This window comes from Lutra lutra, chromosome 4 (assembly GCF_902655055.1).
Source record: "Lutra lutra chromosome 4, mLutLut1.2, whole genome shotgun sequence".
Classification (NCBI taxonomy): domain Eukaryota; kingdom Metazoa; phylum Chordata; class Mammalia; order Carnivora; family Mustelidae; genus Lutra; species Lutra lutra.
The window spans coordinates 86,542,129-86,552,362 of NC_062281.1; the positions used below are offsets into that span (position 1 = coordinate 86,542,129).

At 45.4% G+C, this 10,234-nt stretch overlaps 1 non-coding gene across 1 annotated transcript; it reads left to right on the forward strand.

Annotated features, from left to right (window-relative positions):
* Positions 1–4,223: 4,223 nt before the first annotated feature.
* Positions 4,224–4,387, forward strand: LOC125099334 (U1 spliceosomal RNA). The gene has a single exon (XR_007127112.1). It is a non-coding gene; the product is annotated as a U1 spliceosomal RNA (small nuclear RNA).
* Positions 4,388–10,234: the final 5,847 nt, after the last annotated feature.

The following is a 10,234-nucleotide window of genomic DNA, read 5'->3' on the forward strand; positions in this document are numbered from 1 at the left end:
ATTTTATTAGTCGATGGAGTGACTCCACATCTGCTCTCCCACTCTGTTGTTCAAGTATTTCCATGGAGGCCTTTAGCTGTCAATACAGAGGAACTCGCTGGCCCAATCGGCTGAATGTCGGTAAGCTATTAAGGCAAAGAAACCAAGCGTGAGACCATGTCGCCCTGTACTTATTCCAGCATCCCGGCGATTCCTCCTCCATCCCTGTGCTACCAGTGCTTGCTGCACTCTGATGGGATAGTCAGTAATCAGTGAGGAATTCAGATACTACTTCTACAAAATTCATTTTAAGTACACAACATTTAGGAAAGCAACAGAGTATGATATCATATTAACCTCACTCCACTCAGGATCCAGTCACAGATCAGTTGCTTTTCACCCTTTGTGAAAGGCTGAAAAGTAGCTTCATGTCTTAAGAGAACTCATTGCAACAAAAATGTACCTTTGATAGGAACATTGTCCAATATTCATCTCTTTGTAAGTTATGTCCTAACCCTTCCTGTGAGAGTAACAGAGCCCACTCTTGAAATATCTTTCTGTGTGGCCGCCAATGGCTTCCACTTGGCATAATTCCCATAAGAACCTGGCTGAGCCCATGCAGGGAACAGACTGTGAATCCCACAGAAAAGAATGGAAAGAAAAAAGATGGCAGGTGATGAGGAGAGCAAATGCCAGTGAAATGTAAATAAAAGTAAAATTCCTTACAGTCTCTTATAACACCTAAAAATGCCTTTGGAAACATCTTTATCTCCACCCTCCACCCCCAACATACATTATAAGATCAATCACTCCTCAAAATCCCGGGGCACTTCTTCCTTTCCAGGAGTCCTGTCCCTGAACTTTAATAAAAACACGTTTTTTGCCTGAAGACGCCTCAAAAATTCTTTCTTGACCATTTGCTCCTGGCCCACATTATATCAGCAGGTACCTAAAAATAAGACAAAAACCCAAATAAAACTAGCTCTTGACCTGTGGACCTAAGACAGAAAACCTGCAGAGTTTGTACAGAATTTATCGGATTCCCCAAAACTCATTACCACTGAGGTGAATGAGCTAGATGCTTCTTACTGTGTTACCAAGTCACCATAAATGGAATGCATTAAAAGAACTCATATATTTTTTTTATCTTACAGTTCTGAGGGTGAAGAGTCCCAACAAGGATTTCACTGGACTAAGATCAAGATGTCCACAGGGTACCTTCCATTCTGGAGGCTCTAGGAGAGGGTGGAAATTAGTCAAGGGAAACCACAATAAAATGCAGTGTGGAGGTTTTAGCAAAGGAGCTCCTCTGCCCTCCTTATCTCCTTGGGCATTGCAGCCCCAAGGGAGGGACTAATCTGACCTTACTGGAACTTGACATTGCACAGGCATAGGCCTCTACTAACCAGGCCACAGTCAGGAATGCTAGCTTTGTTCCCCCAGGGAGACACCAGTGCTCTTCCAACTCACAGTTCACCACGATGGACTTTTAGAACAATCTTCCCAACTGACCCCTTTCCTTCAAAAGAAGAGTGGAAACAATCTGAGGGTTTTGAAGGGGCAGGGGGTGAGAGGTTGGGGGAACCAGGTGGTGTGTATTGGAGAGGGCATGGATTGCATGGAGCACTGGGTGTGGTGCAAAAACAAGGAATACTGTTATGCTGAAAAAAAAATTTAAAAAATAAGTAAAAAAACTAAGAGTTGCAAATAAAATAAAATAAAATAAAATAACCATTAAAAAAGCAAAAACAAAAGCAAAACAAAACAAACAAACAAACAAAAACAAAAAGAAGAGTGGCCCTCCCATTTGTTCTCTGGACTCGCCTATGGATTTGACAACGCTGCTTTATCCCAGATCGCCTTTCCCTTTTATTCCCGACAAACCCCATTTGTGCTGGTAAAATATCTGGCAGTTTCTATTTTTTTTAGGTGAAGCAGATAGTACGTCTCTTTGCCTGTTCCAGCTTTTAGAGGCCCCTCCTCCATGCTCAGTCCCAGCCCCAGCAGGCAGAGTCCTCCTCACGCAGCATCCTTCTGACCTCCTTCTCTGCCTCTTCCAGTTTTAAGACCCTCTTGTCATTCAGGGGGTTGCCTGGAGAATCCAGGATCATTTCACCGTCTCAAGGTCCTCAACATAAGCACCTCTGCAGGGTCCCTTTTGCTGCTGATGGGACACGTGCACAGGTTCCTGGTGATGGGTTTTTGGAATACAGGTGAGGTTTGGTGGAGTGAGGTTGGGAGCCAATGATAAAGAAAGAATTCTTGCAACATCTCTGGTGCAAAATGTTGGTTTTACTAAAGCATGGGGACAGGACCCTTGGGCAGAGGGAGCTGCTGCGTGGGGTTGGGAGCCAAGGTTCATTATACACTTGGGCATTAGGGGTTGGGAGAAAGGGAGGTTTTCAAAAGAATATGCTAAAGAGCAGCAATGGCCACGGTTGCCAAACTGTGGAAAGAACCAAGATGCCCTTCAACGGACGAATGGATAAAGAAGATGTGGTCCATATACACTATAGAGTATTATGCCTCCATCAGAAAGGATGAATACCCAACTTTTGTAGCAACATGGACAGGACTGGAAGAGATTATGCTGAGTGAAATAAGTCAAGCAGAGAGAGTCAATTATCATATGGTTTCACTTATTTGTGGAGCATAACAAATAGCATGGAGGACATGGGGAGTTAGGGGAAGGGAGTTGGGGGAAATTGGAAGGGAGGTGAACGATGAGAGACTATGGACTCTGAAAAACAATCTGAAGGGTTTGAAGAGGTGGGGGGGTGGGAAGAGGTTTGAAGAGGTTGGGGGAACCAGGTGGCGGGTATTGGAGAGGGCACGGATTGCATGGAGCACAGTGTGTGGTAAAAAACAATGAATACTGTTATGCTGAAAATAAATAATAAAAAAAAGGAAAAAAAAAGAATATGCTAAAGAGGACCTTCAAGATCCTGGATGCCTTTGCCATTGTCAGGTTAAGGTTGTTTTTCCCTATAGTTCAGCATTACCAATAAGATAGCTGGCAGCTTCCTGGAACTGTCCCAGAGATCTCACCAAGGAGTGGGAGGTCAGGGATTCAGGGAGTCAGCCTGTGCTTTCTCCTTTAGCTAGCTTTCTGCTTCCTCCTCACTGGCATTAGCATGGACACCTCCTAGGGATGGGGCATTATTCTGTCCCCCACCACACTATGAACTAGGTGACAACTAAAGTTGGACACCCTCTGTCCCCCAAACTTTTCAAATTTCAACAATCCGATAAAAGAAAAGCACTCCCTCAAGGCGCCATCAAGACGAAGGCAAATCAGGACCCTAGGACACTCCATCCAGGGCCATACAATTGCCCAAGTACTGGTCTCTTGGGAGTATTTGTTTTGCTTTGTCTCCCAGACTGGGCTTTTTTCCACCGACTTTGATGCAGAAATCTCATCCAAGGGGAAAAGCACCGTGGTGGAGGGAGGAGGGAAGGTGGTGGCAGAGCAGGATACCTGGAACCCTGCTAACCCCCTGCTGTGAACTCTGAGCCCAGTCTAAGGGAGCAGAAGGGATAGTTTCCTTTGGCCCTGTCCTCAACAGTGGGATCCTTGGTCGTTTTCTCCGAGGCAGCCACGAGGGAACTCTGCATCCCTGCCCTAGGAGCGAGCCCACCTGGTGAAGAAGCCGTCCCCTGCGGTGTTCTCAGGGCCTGGGATGTTGCCAGCAGGTGTCAGCCAGAGGGCCAGCCCAGAGGTTGCTGACTTTTGGTTCCTTGCCCCATCCCCCAGGGTGTCCAGGCCTGGGGAGTACGTGGGGGGACTGGCTAGGAGGCTGAGCTCCACAGGTGTAGCCAATGTCCTGTCTCCCCAAAGCAGATTTTAAGGAGAGGGAGAGAGGGAGAGATGGATCTGCGTTTCTGTGTCTGCTGAAAAGACCTCCCTCCTGTTCCCCTCAGGCTGGGGCAGCCTTCCCTATGTTGAGTGCTCTGTGTGCCTGCCTGTGTGTGGTGGCGAAGAGACCCCTGACGTCATGGATGGGGCATGTCTAATGTAAATCGGTTACCATTAGGCCACAGTTCTGGGCCAGAGAATTCTTGGGGCAGAGGATGTAGCAGTGCTGTAGCTTCCATTGCATTAGGAAGACTCTTGTGGAGGGTGAGGATGCTTGGGGCAGGAATGGCTGCTGAGGGTTTTGGGGTGTTGGTTGGCAAGTGAGCGTGTGTGCAGGGTGGACAGCAGGTGAGGCTAGTGTGGGGCAGAGGCGGAGGGGGAGAGGGTCATACTTACCCGGCAGGGGAGATACCATGATCAAGCAGGTCGTTTTCTCAGGATGAGGCTTGTCAATTGCACTGCAGACATGCTGACCCCTGTGATTTCCCCAAATGTGGGAAACTCAACTCCATAATTTATGGTACTGGGGGACTGCGTTTGCCCTTTCCCCGGGTAATATGTGTTCGATAACAGAATGCTCTGATTTTTAATTTTTTCTTACAGCTTTATCTTTTAAGAGAACGTTTGCAGGTGTTGCTAGATTAGCTGTACCACTTACTCAGTAAATGCGTGGTTTATAACCCACTTAACTACATTGCTCATTGATGGTCTTTCTCACTGGAGACACGCGGGAGTCCTCTATGCACAGTTTTCAGGAAAAGATTGGGCCTCTTGTTTTTATTGAGGTCTCTCCTGGAGCTGCGTGCCCGGTGTTCTTCAATATTTTGTGTGATTCTGCTTACGTTTTGGTGTCTTGCAGTCCCAGGATCTAGGCGAAGAAGGTGCTTTCTTTCACTCCCCAGGGAACACAAGCCAGAGTCTGTCCCCTCCGCTGCCCTCTGGCTCCCTTTTCCCACCAGCACACTACAAAGCCTCACGCAGACCCCAGACTCCCTATCCTTAATCAGGCCACTTCTCACCCTTGGCAGCCTTCCTCCAGAGGGCCCTTCAAAGAATATAGGCCTTGGAACTTGACATGCTGTTGTTTATTTATTTAAGTTTATTTAAGCAATCTCTATACCCAGCGGAGGTGAGGGGATCCCGAGCTCAGGACCCCTAGATCTAGACTCTGGTGTTCTCTGGACTGAGCCAGCCCAATGACCCTTGATAGGCTTCTAAAGAGCCATGTCTGCCTACTTGCAAAGGACCCATTCAGTTGGCACAATAGACCTTTCCCAGACAGCAGGTTAGCTCTTGGCCAAGGGACGGTGGGCCTTCTGCTTGCTCTCAGGCTCAAGGGAAAACTGTCCTCACAGCTGTGTTGCTTTGTAAATCCAAGCTTCAAAGGGTTTCTGGCTTTGTGCTTTCACTGGAGCTGGGGCTTTTTCCTGTGTAAAAGCCCCTATTCAGAATCTACATTGATGCTTTCCAACTTTTTTTTTACTTGGGGGGGGCACACCAATAGGGTCTCACAGGAAGTGGTTTACTCTTCTGGACCATTTAATAAATCATTAAAGATACACTGGAAATGTTTCCAAGTAATTTAAATGCATCACTAAACACTTTATATTACAGAAAACAAAACAAAAAAAAAAAATGCAGCAACCAACATGATAGCATTCACATTTTGTGGCATCCCATGCGATGGTTTGAGGTCTGCAGACAAGCAGGGGAAATGAACCCTCATGAGGAGACGGGTCACTCATCTGAAAATGACCCAGAGCTGACACCAAGGTGAGAATCACCAAAGGACAAGAAAGCGTTTGTTATAACTTCATCCCATCAGTTTAAAACACTCAGCAGATACATGGAAAATGTAAAACAAAACAAAACAAACCCCCAATCTCACATTAAGAGATGAAAACCACAACGTCTAGGGTGCCTGAGTGGCTCACTGGGTTAAAGCCTCTGCCTTCGGCTCAAGTCATGATCCCAGCGTCCAGCATCCTGGGATTGAGTCCCGCATTGGGCTCTCTGCTCAGCAGAGAGCCTGCTTTCTCCCCCTGCCTCTCTTTCTACTTGTAATTTCTGTCTGTCAAATAAATAAATAAAATATTTAAAAAAATAAGAAACCACAATGTCTGAGAGGAAATGTATTGCAAAGTGCTATAGAGAAGGCAGAAGAAAAAAGTTTGATAGGAATCCCACGGAATCTGCAGATCATGGTGTTGCCTTCTTAGCCACATGGTGTTGCCTTCTTAGCCACTTCAGTCCTTCCAATCGGTGAACATGGGATGTCTTTACACTTGTTTAGGTTTTCTTTAATCTCCTGCAGCAATGTTTTGTAGTTTTCAGTGTACAGGTTTTGTGACTCCTTGAATCAATTATTCCTAGATACTATTCTGGTGGGTGCTGTTATAAATGGAATTGTTTTCTTAATTTCCTTTTCCAATTGTTCATTGCTAGGGTTTAGAAACACTTGATTTTGTCTGTCTTATATTTTACAACTCTGCCTATTTAAGTTATAGACTCTAGTAGCTGGGGTGTTTGTGGATGTACTTAGTGTAACAGCCTTACAGTTAACAAAAACAGTTGATTAACACATATTTTATGTTGTTTGTATTACATACCTTATTCTTTCAATTCAGTGAGTTAGTGTAAAGAAAATGTCATTGAGAAAATCATGAGGAAGAGAATATATATTGACAATACCATACTATATTTTTAAGAAAAGAAATCACCCCTTAAGTGGACCTACATTGTTCAGTACAATTCAAACCCTTTTTGTTCCCCAGTCAGCTGTAGTTTTATTGCTTCTTTTTCAAATGTTTCCCCTCACCTTCAGGTTATTTTAAAACTTGATTTATAGTTGATACACCATGTGACATCAGTTTCACATGACAAGATAGTGATTGGACAACTCTATAAATTATGTTATATTCACTACAAGTGTAAGCTACCTTCTGTCACCACGCAGAGCTGTTATTGTATCACCAAGTATATAATCTGACATCTATCCTCTTAATATTTTTTTAAATCTTCACTGTGGACGACGTTTTGACAGAGTGTAGAATTCTATCCCTGCCTCTCCCTCCACCACTACCATGGGCCTCCTTTGACTCTGCCAGAGAGAAGCAGTGACACACAGTAAGTTCCCCACTTTAGGTCACTGCAGCACCTGATCTTGGATGAGGATGCTCAGCCCAGGCCAGGGAAATACAGATTAACAGGAAACCTTCACAATCCCAGCTCCAATTTGAAGGACAAGGGTACCCCTTCTAAGTCCCTGCAGAGATGGCTCAGCACCCAGAAGCTGGCCAAATATAGATGGCCAGAAATGGGCAGATTCCCCTAAACCAGCCCAAACTGTTCCATTTAGACTTAGAAGAATTTTAATAGCAACACGGGCTCTTTTCCCTATTCTGATGGGGGGAGGGGAGCCTCAGTGTCAGTGCAGGAAGAGCATCAATTATGTCATTATGTCTTTGGCTGTTAGCCTAAAAGTTGATGGGTAGAGCTTAAACAACAGACCAAACCTACTTCAGATCTATCCAGGGGCATCGGGGAGACTCAGTAGGTTAAACATCTGCCTTCAGCTCAGGTCATGATCCCAGAGTCCTGGGATGGAGCCCCCACAAGTCTCCCCAAACCTGCTTCTCCCTCTCCTTCTGCAGCATCCCCTGCTTGTTCTCTCTCTTTCTCTCTCTCTGTCAAATAAATAAATATATAAATAAATGTATAAATAAATCTTAAAAAAAATCTTTCCAGATCTTGCCAGCTGCTTTCATGTGCTCTACATCCCTCACTTCCTCCCCAAATCTCCAGGGAGCTGCTTCCCCCCTTCTTTGCCTCCTGCCCCTTGATCTACTTGTGCTACCTGGAGGTCTTCCCCCTTAAGTCACCTGACCCCTTGCGGAGTCCAGGGGAACTGAGGGGGCCAGAAGCTGAAGACACAGGCCCTGAATCCCTGACTCTGGCTGTGACCTCAGACACCAGGCTCTAAACCACCAACTGCTGGACCCAGGATGTGGCAACTCACCAGCCAGTGTTTGCATGGGGACCCCAGGACACACTGAGGTGGGACTGTCACCTTTCTTTTTTTTTAGGTGAAATTCACATACATTGTAGGGTGTCCCTACAATGACAGTGTTGTTCAGCTCGGACCGTAGTTTGTTTTAGAGGCTTCCTTCTCCTCCCCACACTTCCTCCAGCCCCTCTGCAGACAATTTTCACTCCCTCCTCCAGCCCCAAGCAATGCTGATCTGCTTTCTGTCTCTATACATGGCTCCTTTCTGGACATTGTACATAAATCGAATGAGACAGTATGTAGTCCTTGGCGACCGGCTTCTTTCACTTAGCATGATTTTCAGGGTCCTCCATGCTGTAGCTTCAATCAGATTTCTCTCCTGTTGTTGCTGAGTAGAATTCCATGGTACAGATGGGCCACCTTTTGTTCATTCACCAGTCAGTGGCCCTTTGTGTTGCTGTCAGGTTTTTCCTGTTGTGAGTAATGCTGCCCCAAAGGTTTCTGAACCAGGCTTGAGTGAACAAATATTCTTATTTCTCTCAGGTAGAAGTCTGGTTGTGGAATTGCTGGGTCTATGGGAAGCTTGTGCTGAACTCTTAAGAACTCTCAAAGTGGCTTCCAATGTGTCTCTTTCATCTTCGTTCCCCCTAGCAATCTATGAGGGTCCACTTTCTCCACGATCTCAGCAACACTTGGTATTGTCTTTTGATCAGAATCGCACTTGTTAGTATAAACTGGTCCCTGGTTTTACATGCACTGCTCTGCGGACTAGTAACATTGATGACCCTTGTCTGTGCTTATGAGCCATTCATGTGTCTTCTTTGGTAACATGTGTATCCGAGTCTTATACTGGCTTTTTATTAATAGTGTGTTCCTTCTGCCCATTCAGTGAGTTCAAATTACTTTTATGTCTTGTGAATGGGAGTTCTCATTTGGGTATTCAATCCACATTGAGAGTGATTATTGATAGATATGTTTTTATTGACATCGTGTTATCTTTGAAGTCTTTCTGTAGATTGTCTCTATATTTATGTTCAATGCTATTCTTAGGATTTTTCCTCTTTTATAGAACCCCCCTTAATATTTCCTGCAGTGTCGGCTTGGTGGTTGCATAGTCTTTTAAGCCTTGCCAGTCTTGGAAACTCTTTATCTCTCCATCCATTTTGAATGTCAGTCTTGCTGGATAAAGTATTCTTGGCTGCATGTTCTTCTCATTTAGTGCCCTGAATATATCTTGCCAGCCCTTTCTGGCTTGCCAAGTCTCTGTGGACAGGTCTGACATTATTCTGGTGGACTTTCCTCTCTAAGTAATAAGCCTCTTTGTCCTAGCGGCTTTCAAAAGATTATATCTACAATAATGATTTCACCCTCCTGTACCTATTAGTGAAGGGCTGAGTGCCTTTGGGGAGGGAGTTCAATGGGGCTGGTTGTCATATATGGCACTTACTCCTCATTCTCTGGGACTGTGTACAAAGTAGCTCCAGGAGCCCTGGGCAGTCCTAGTCAGAGGTGTCTTCAGGAGCACAAGCACACTGAGAGCCTGAGAGGATTATACAGAAACGATAAAAGAGATCCCATGGGATTTGGTGTGGTTTCCTACAGGGTCTTCCATCAGTGCGTGGGAAACAGGACTCCCACCCAGCAAGAACTCAAGAAACATGCCCAGAGGGAGGAGAGTAGATCGAAGGCAGTTCCCAGAGTTTGAACTCTTTTTGCCAACATGGAAATCATGATATGTGCCTAGATATCAAAGGTGCCTGAAGGGACACATGGCTGGCTCAGTCGGTAGAGTGTGCAACTCTGCATGTAAGGGGTCCCATGTTGGTGATGGAGACTAGCTAAAAAACAAAAACAAACAAACAAACAGAAAGCAATAAATAAAAAATAAACAGGTGCATGAGTCAGGAATCTGGAATTACTCCCCCTAAGGAAAGGATGGGGCAAGGGTGATGGGTGGCTCAGTTGGTTAAGCAGCTGCCTTCAGCTCAGGTCATGAATTCAGGGTCCTGGGATCAAGCCCCACAATGGGACCCTGCTTGGCAGAGAGCCTGCTTCTCTCTCTCTCCCTCTGCCTGCCACTCTGCTTACTTGTGCTCTCTATCTCTCTGTCAAATAAGTAAATAAAATCTTTTAAAAAAATAAAAGAAAGAAAGTATGGGGCAGCTTGGCCCTTGCAGATCAGGAGCCATTCTTAGCCCTGGAGAATCCTAATTGTTGCTATACATTTCCCAAGATAAACCAGAGACCCTACTTTTTTAGTAGTTGCTGGGTTTCCCATGTGTGGTCAGATGTCCACTGGCCGACTAAAGTTGGCACACTCAGAACAGAAGAAGACCAAGAAACAGAATATTCCCTGGATGTACCACATTATTGTCTCCCCTCACTGCAGTCTC